The sequence below is a fragment of the Suricata suricatta genome, chromosome 8, assembly GCF_006229205.1.
Source record: "Suricata suricatta isolate VVHF042 chromosome 8, meerkat_22Aug2017_6uvM2_HiC, whole genome shotgun sequence".
In the NCBI taxonomy this organism is placed as follows: Eukaryota; Metazoa; Chordata; class Mammalia; order Carnivora; family Herpestidae; genus Suricata; species Suricata suricatta.
In genome coordinates, this window is record NC_043707.1 from 135552920 (window position 1) to 135560749 (window position 7830).

The window sequence follows — 7830 nt, forward strand, 5'->3', positions numbered from 1 at the left end:
TGGTCATGATCTCATAGTTCGCGGGTTCGAGCCCCGCGTCAGGCTCTGTGCTGACAGCTCAGAGTCTGGAGCCTGCTTTGGCTTCTGTGTCTCCCTCTTTCTCTGACGCTCCCCTGCTCATGCTGTCTCTCTCTCTCTCAAAAATAAAATAAAACATTAAAAACATTTAAATAAAATTTAAAAGAAGAAAAGAAACGGGCCAAAGACTTTGACAGCTCCCCAAAGAAGGTGTACACGTGGCAGATACGTATGCGAAAAGAGGCTCCACGTCACGTATCCGCAGGAAAACACAAATTAAAACAACGAGATACCACCTCGCGCCCCTGTCAGAATGACCGAAATCCTGCCAACGCCAAATGCTGGCGAGGGTGGGGGCCACAGGGACTGTCCCTCGGTGGGGGCGGGAGGCAGCGTGGGAGAGCCAGTCTGGAAGGCAGCCAGCAGTTCGTGTAAAACTAAACATTCTCTCACCATAGGATCCAGAAATGGCACTCGATATTTACCAGCAGGTGAAAACGGAAGATCCGCACGAACGCCATCCCATGGGTGGTGATGGCGGTTTTAGTCATGATTGCCCAGACGGGGAAGCGACCAAGATGTCCATCAGGAGGCGGACTGATGAAGGGAGGCCGCCGGGACAGTGGGCTCTTATTCAGAGCTGAGAACTGAGCTGCCAAGCCGGGCAAAGACATGGGTGACAGGCATTTAAGTGAGGCCCATCCGAAAAGGCTACGTACCGTGGGCTTCCAACTACGTGACGTCCTGGAAAAGGCAAAACCATGGAGACAGCAGCACAAGGAGCGGGTTTGCTGGGGGAGCGGAGGGGGTATGAGTGGGCGGGGCACGGGATGTTGAGGGCAGCGAAACCACTCCGTGTGGTCCTCTGACGACAGGTACCCGTGAGTACACGTTTGTGCAAACCCGCACCGTGCGCGACACCAGGACGGGACCCTGATGTTCACCGACAGACTCTGGGTGATGATGAGGGCTCATCCAAGGTCACAAGCACAGCGCGGTGATGAAAGTGTCCACAGTGGGAAAGCCTCTGGGCCTTCCTGTCACTTCTCCTGTGAACCTAAAACCGTCCTAAGAATTAAAGTCTTAATGACATGAACTAATTGAAAATGCAATGACTGGCCCCTGGGTACAGCTCGCAGCGTTCCTTCACATTGTTTGCCAGTGAGATGCATCACACAAAGGGGCGCCTGGGTGGCTCTGTTGGTTAATCATCTGACTTCGGTTCAGGTCATGATCTCATGGTTCACGGGTTCGAGCCCCGTGTCGGGCTGTGTGCTGACAGCTCAGAGCCTGGAGCCTGGATTCTTGGCCTCCCTCTCTCTCTGCCCCTCCCCCCGCAAAAATAAGTAAACATTAAAAAAAATTTTTTTAAAGATGTAACATACACAAATTTAAATAGTATTGAAACAGCAATGACTTGTCCCACTTCTAGGCAACGAGACACCGTGAGCAGGTGCTGTGTGCTCATTTGTGACAAAACGGAAGAAGCCTGTCCCACTTGTGCTGAGAAACCTCCCTGCATACCTCCCGGGGCTCCCTGTCCCCTGTCCCCATCCCTGTCCAGGCTCCCCTCGGGCACCCTTCATCACCTCTTCCCTGACTTACGCGCCTGCCCCCTCATCCTGCTTAGGGAGGTCCTGAGTGCCACCCAAAGCAGTCGCCCAGGAGACCCCAGGGGAGCAGCAGGGGCTGTAAAGAACGCACCCCTCCATGTGCCCTCAGGCCTCCCCTCACCTGGCACCTGTCCCCGTCTCCGGGCTCTTGCCACCGTCCTTACCCATCAAACAGCACGCTGGTCCACGCTGGTGACGTGCGGGTTCCTCACAACACCAAGTAATTCTCTGCACCACCAGCTGGGCGTCCGATGACTCAATTCAGTTCTCACCCCGTCTGCCCGGAGACTGGGTCGGGTCCTGCAGAAGGAGCCTCAGGCCCACAGGCGGCCCCCAGCCCTCAGACGCCCATCTCTAGTCGCCTGTGATCGGGTTCCAAAGACCCCATCCTCAGGGTTGAGGGGTCTGCCAGAGGGCTTCACGGAACTCAGAAATGCGTCACTTATTGATGACTGGCTGATTCTGAAAGAATGTAACTCAGGAAGTCAGGTGGAAATGACGCGGGGACAGGCCGTGTGGGAGGGGCACCACTGTCCCCGCAGCTCTGCTTGTTCACCAACTCAAAAGCCCTTCAGCCCCCATCCTCCTGGGGTTTTCTGGAGGCCTAAATACAGGGACGTGATCGATTAAGTCATTGGCAATTGCTGACTTAATTCACTCTCCAGCCCCTTTCCCCTCCCAGGAGGCCATAAGCGGGACCAACCATCTTGTCCCATGGTTGGCTCCCCAGCCTCACCCCCAGCTTCCTCAGGGGCTTTTCTAACAGTCCATCACATGGACATAGAGATGTCTTTTCCACTCCCAATACTTAGGGAATTCCAAGGGCTTCAGGATCTGCACACCAGGACCGAGACTAAGACCAAATGTATATTCCTTATTAAATCACAATATCGCAGTGCTGTTCCATGCTGTCCCATGCTGTTCCTTCTCCCTGGAAAGTCCTTTTTTTCCTCTTCTCGTCCTGCCTTTCGCTTCTGCCCGGAGCCAGCTGACCCCGGAAGGGCACCTGCCTCTGCCCCAGGCCCTTCTGAGCAGGCCTCAGGCTGGCAGTGTTCCTGGCCCCGGGGGCCTCTGTCAGGGCCCGCCCAGCCCAGCAGCACCCGGAGCTGAGGCCTTTCACATCTGAAAAGTGAAAGACTTTGGGGAAAAGGTGAACTGTTTTCTGAATGAAGCCTTGGGTCCAAAACAAACAACAAAACCATCAGAATCCCTTGTTGGAGAAGAGTCTAGAACCCAGGCTCCATGAAGAAAGGCTTTGCCTACTGTTATTAGGTCGGACGTTGTTAGTGGCTAATAACTAGCATTCACAGAGCTCTTGCTTAGGTTTGGGGCAAAATGAGGCGGCGCTTCTCAGCACAGAGCCCTGCCAGCTGCACAGGCTGCAGACTGGGATAAAGAAAAGTACGGGTAGGCGTCCGACTGCAGCTCAGGTCATGATCTCACAGTTCGTGGGTTCAAGCCCCGCGTCAGGCTCTGTGCTGACAGCTAGCTCAGAGCCTGGAGCCTGCTTCCGGTTCTGTGTCTCCTTCTCTCTCTGACCCTCCCCTGCTCACGCTGTATCTCTCTCTCTCAAAAATAAATAAAAACATTAAAAAATTTAAAAAAAATAAAGTATTTTGTGACAGGGCCTTACTGGCCTCAGGGCGCCAGCAGCAACATCGGGACCGAGGTGATGCCGTTGAAGTGCCGTTTGGGTGGTCCCTCAATGTACTTCAGCTGGACAAGGATCACGATATTGATGACATTTGAAGTGGGGTTCACGCAAATGGCTAAGAAATCTTGAGACGTCTTTGGTGCAAAAAGGGGATTTTATTAAAGCCGGGGACAGGACCCTGAGGAGAGACTGGTTGTATACTACGGGGCTGGAGGAGAGAAACAAGAGTAAGTTTCTTTTATTTTTAATTTATTTTTAATTTAATTTAATTTAATTTAATTTAATTTAATTTTTTATTTTTGAGAGACAGAATTCGAGCAGGGGAGGGGCAGAGAGAGAGGGAGACACAGAATCCGAAGCAGGCTCCAGGTTTGATGCGGGGCTCAAACACATGTGAACCATGAGATCATGACCTGAGCCAAAATCAGCCGCTCAACCAACTGAATCACCCAGGTACCCCTAATTTTTTTTAACGTTTTATTTATTCTTAAGACAGAGAGATAGACAGAGAGACAGAGCATGAGCAGGGGAGGGGCAGAGTGACAGAGGGACACAGAATCTGAAGCAGGCTCCAGCCTCTGAGCTGTCAGCACAGAGCCTGACACGGGGCTCAAACTCACAAGCCATAAAGATCATGACCTGAGCTGAAGTCAGACGCTTAACCGACTGAGCCCCCCAGGAGCCCCAAGAGGAAGTTTCTTTAAAGGATTCTCAGGGGCACCTGGAGGGCTCAGTTGGTTGAGCGTCCGTCTTCGGCTCAGGTCATGATCTCACGGTTCATGGGTTCGAGCCCCGCATCGGGCTCTGTGCTGACAGCTAGCTCAGAGCCTGGAGCCTGCTTCTGATTCTGTGTCTCCCCCTGTCTCTGACCCTCCCCTGCTCATGCTCTGTCTCTCTCTGTCTCTCAAAAATGAATCCATGTAAAAAGAGGATTTTCTTTTTTTTTAAATTTTTTTTAATGTTTTATTTATTTTTGAGACAGAGAGAGACAGAGCATGAGTGGGGAGGGGCAGAGAAAGAGGGAGACACAGAATCGGAAACAAGTTCCAAGCTCTGAGCTGTCAGCACAGAACCTGGCACGGGGCTCAAACCCACAAATGTGAGATCATGACCTGAGCTGAAGTCGGAGGCTTAACCGACTGAGCCACCCAGGTGCCCCAAAAAAGGATTTTCATGTGCTAAAGAAGACTCACAGATGACTGGAGGCCTGGCCATTGTCAAGGTAAGGTTGTTTGCTCTTAGCAAAGCATGAACATTAAGACAGCAGAGGCTCCTGAAGAAATATTATATTCTGTATTTGCCTTAAATATTTGTCAATGGGCTGCAGGTGATAAAGAAATTTACTTTCACCTGCCACTGCCTTCTTGCCTTTGACCCCACATCACTACGGAGGGGAGGGTGATGCTGGGGCTGTGGTTTCTGGAAATTGGGCTCTTGGCAAGATTGCCTTTTTCTTGTGGTTTACTAAGGTTTGTAAACTGACACTCAGGTCCTGTGATCTCTATTAGTTCAACCATTTGTTTTCTGTTCTTTCTTTTGTTCTTGGGCAGCCAGGAGTGCCTGAGGACTGTCACACCCGTCCCCCCGGGACATGTTAGCTTGTGCTTTGCCCTCAGCTTGCCTTATGCTCCCTCTTCAATTTCTGTGCCCGCTGTGGGGCTCGAACTCAAGACCCTGAGATCAAGAGTCCCATGCCCTACCAACTGAGCCAGCCAGACATCGGGATCACAATATAACAGTCCTGGGTTAGCCAGCATCTGAGATGAAAATTCAGAGGTGGAGTTTTTGTTTTGTTTTGTTTTTTAAGTGTATTTATTTATTTTGAGAGAGAGAGACAATGTGAGCAGGGGAGAAGCAGAGAGAGAGAATTCCAAGCCAACTCTGCACTGGTGACACAGAGCCTGATGCAGGGCTCGGTCCCATGACCCCAGGATAAAGATCTGGGTCAAGATCAAGAGTTAGGTGCTCAACCGACTGAGGTGCCCCTCACAGGTGGAGTTTAAAGAGAACTGAGTGGGGGCACCAGGGTGGCTCAGTCGGCTAGCGTCCGACTGCAGCTCAGGTCCGGACCTCCCAGTTCATGGGTTCGAGCCCCATGTCAGGCTCTGTGCTGACAGCTCAGTGCCGCCAGGAACCTGCTTCTGGTTCTGTCTCCCTCTCTCTCTGCCCCTCCCCCGCTTGCACTCTGTCTCTGTCTCTCAAAAATAAACAAACATTAAAAAAATTTTTTTTAATAAATGAAGAGTGCTGGGTGTAAATGTCACTCTAGGCTTTCCATTAGGGAGTTGTTGAGTGTTCCTGGGACTTTCTTATCATGGACAACAAGGTTATCTGCAGCCTCTGTGTTTCCAGGCCAGCGTCTCCCAGGAAGAGTTAAGTGATGTGTATGCAGGCGGCGTGTCCTCTTCATCGGGCTGTGTTCTGGCAGACAGGCCCCCTGGGCCACGGAGGAAGAGGACCAGGGGACCCAGGTGAGCCCAGCAAGCAGGCGTGTGATCGATGAGACTCTGGAGGCCGGGAGCCCATCCCCCACAGTTCCAACGTTTATAATTGCGTCACTCCGGGCAAGTAACTGTGACTTCTCAGCCTGGGTTTCACCTAAAAGGGGAATAATGGAGGCTTGGTGCTTGTATTCACGGTTAGTCACGGTTAGCCTTTCTGTGTTATCTAAGTGACACCAAAGACCCCACTGCCCGCCCACCCAACCCACCGGTGCCCTCTTCTCAAGGCCCCAGGCCCACCTCCTGTAGCCCTGGGGGTGGAATTGTGGGCAGCCCCTATTCAGGAAGCATTTGAGGAATTCCTCAAGACAGAGATCTGAGATCTGGAGATCTCAGATTTGGACCAGACCCTGCCTCCCACTAATCCCTTCTGTGGCTTTTCTTCTTGTTCCTGGTGGAAGGTGGATCCTTGCACTGAGGACAACACAAATCCTAGTAAGCCGACCTCCCTGCAGCCAGAGGTCATTTCTGCCTCCCCTCCCCCTGCCCCAACCCTGGAGGAAAAGCAGAAGGTGAGGACACCGGGGTGGGGAGGTGCCCAGTGCTGTCTGAAGTTGGCCTACCAGCAACACGAGGTAAGAGGCCCAGGGATGGGCATGTTCAAGGCCGGAGGGTGAGTCTGCCCTGGCCCCGGGCAGATCCGGGGAGTCGCCGGGCTGGGTGTCTGCAGAGCAGTGCTCCTCAGATGTTCTGAGATTCAGGGGGACGGGAGGGGGGCGGGAGGGAGCCTAATGAGAGTCTGCATCTGCGGCTACTCGGTGCCCATAAACCAGCGAAGCCTGGAGGAAAGCGGGGCTCTGGGGCTTCAAGAGCATGGGCTGGGGTTTGCACAGTTGGGCTTCGAGGGGACCCTGAGCGGCCGGGCAGCCCCCCGAGGGCTGCCTGCTTCCCCATCATGTTCCTCAGGAGCCCAGGTGGGAGCTGGGAGATGCCCTCCCTGGCCCTGGGGTGTCACGTGGCTGTAAGTGTCCAACAGCGGAGAGGACTGGACTGGGGGGGGGGGTCAATTTATAGCCGTTGCCTGATTTCAGACTCTGGTGGGGAAATGAGCTTCAGGGAAAAATCACACTTCCGACTCCACAGGGCTCTTCCTTTCTGCTGCCTGGGAATTTACGGTCCAGCAGGTTGCTGCTAATGATGCCAGCACAAAATAATTGCCCTGCAGACACCAAATCAGTGCTGGCTGGGGAGGGTCCTGACGCCCCTTCCTCCTTTGAAGTCACTTTAGATCTGTTTGCAAATTGCTTTCAACACTCCTGATCTGAAGAGGCGTCTGCTCTCCCGGAGTCTCTTTAGAACCAGTTACATCTGCCTGGGCCCCTCAATGAGTTCAAATGCTTAGCACGTGCTTATTGTTGTGTATCTGTACAGGAGTCGTAAGTTTTGACTTTTTCTTGGGAAAATGGTTCTTTAACATTATTAACATGAGGCCACTAGACAGTAGCGATTCCATACACAGTAGCTGTTAGATCATTAGAGGCTATGTCAGTATTCCCTTTTATTAAGGTGAGATTCACATAACAAATTTAACCTTTTATTTATTCAATATTTAGTTTTGAGAGAGTCCATGCGTAAGCCAGGGAGGGGCAGAGAGAGGGACAGAGAATCCCAAGCAGGCTCCGCACTGCCAGCACAGAGCCCGATGGGGGCTCGATCCCACAGACTGCGAGATCATGACCTGAGCTGAAGTTAAGGGTAGGAGGCTTGGGGCCCCTGGGTGGCTCAACTGGTTGAGCATCCGACTTCAGCTCAAGTCATGATCTTCACGAGTTCGAGTCTGTTGTTGGGCTCGGTGCTGACAGCGCAAAGCCTAGAACCTGCTTCGGATTCCGTGTCTCCCTCTCTCTGTGCTCCTCCCCTGGTCATGCTCTCTGTCTCTGTCTCTCTCTCTGTCTCTCAAATATAAATAAACATTAAAAAAAAAATTTTTAAGTAGGATGTTTAACCAGCTGAGCCACCCAACTGCCACCCAAATTAAGTTGTTTTTAAATATTTATTTAGTTTGAGAGAGAGAGCACGCGCAAGTGAGTAGGGGAGGGGCAGA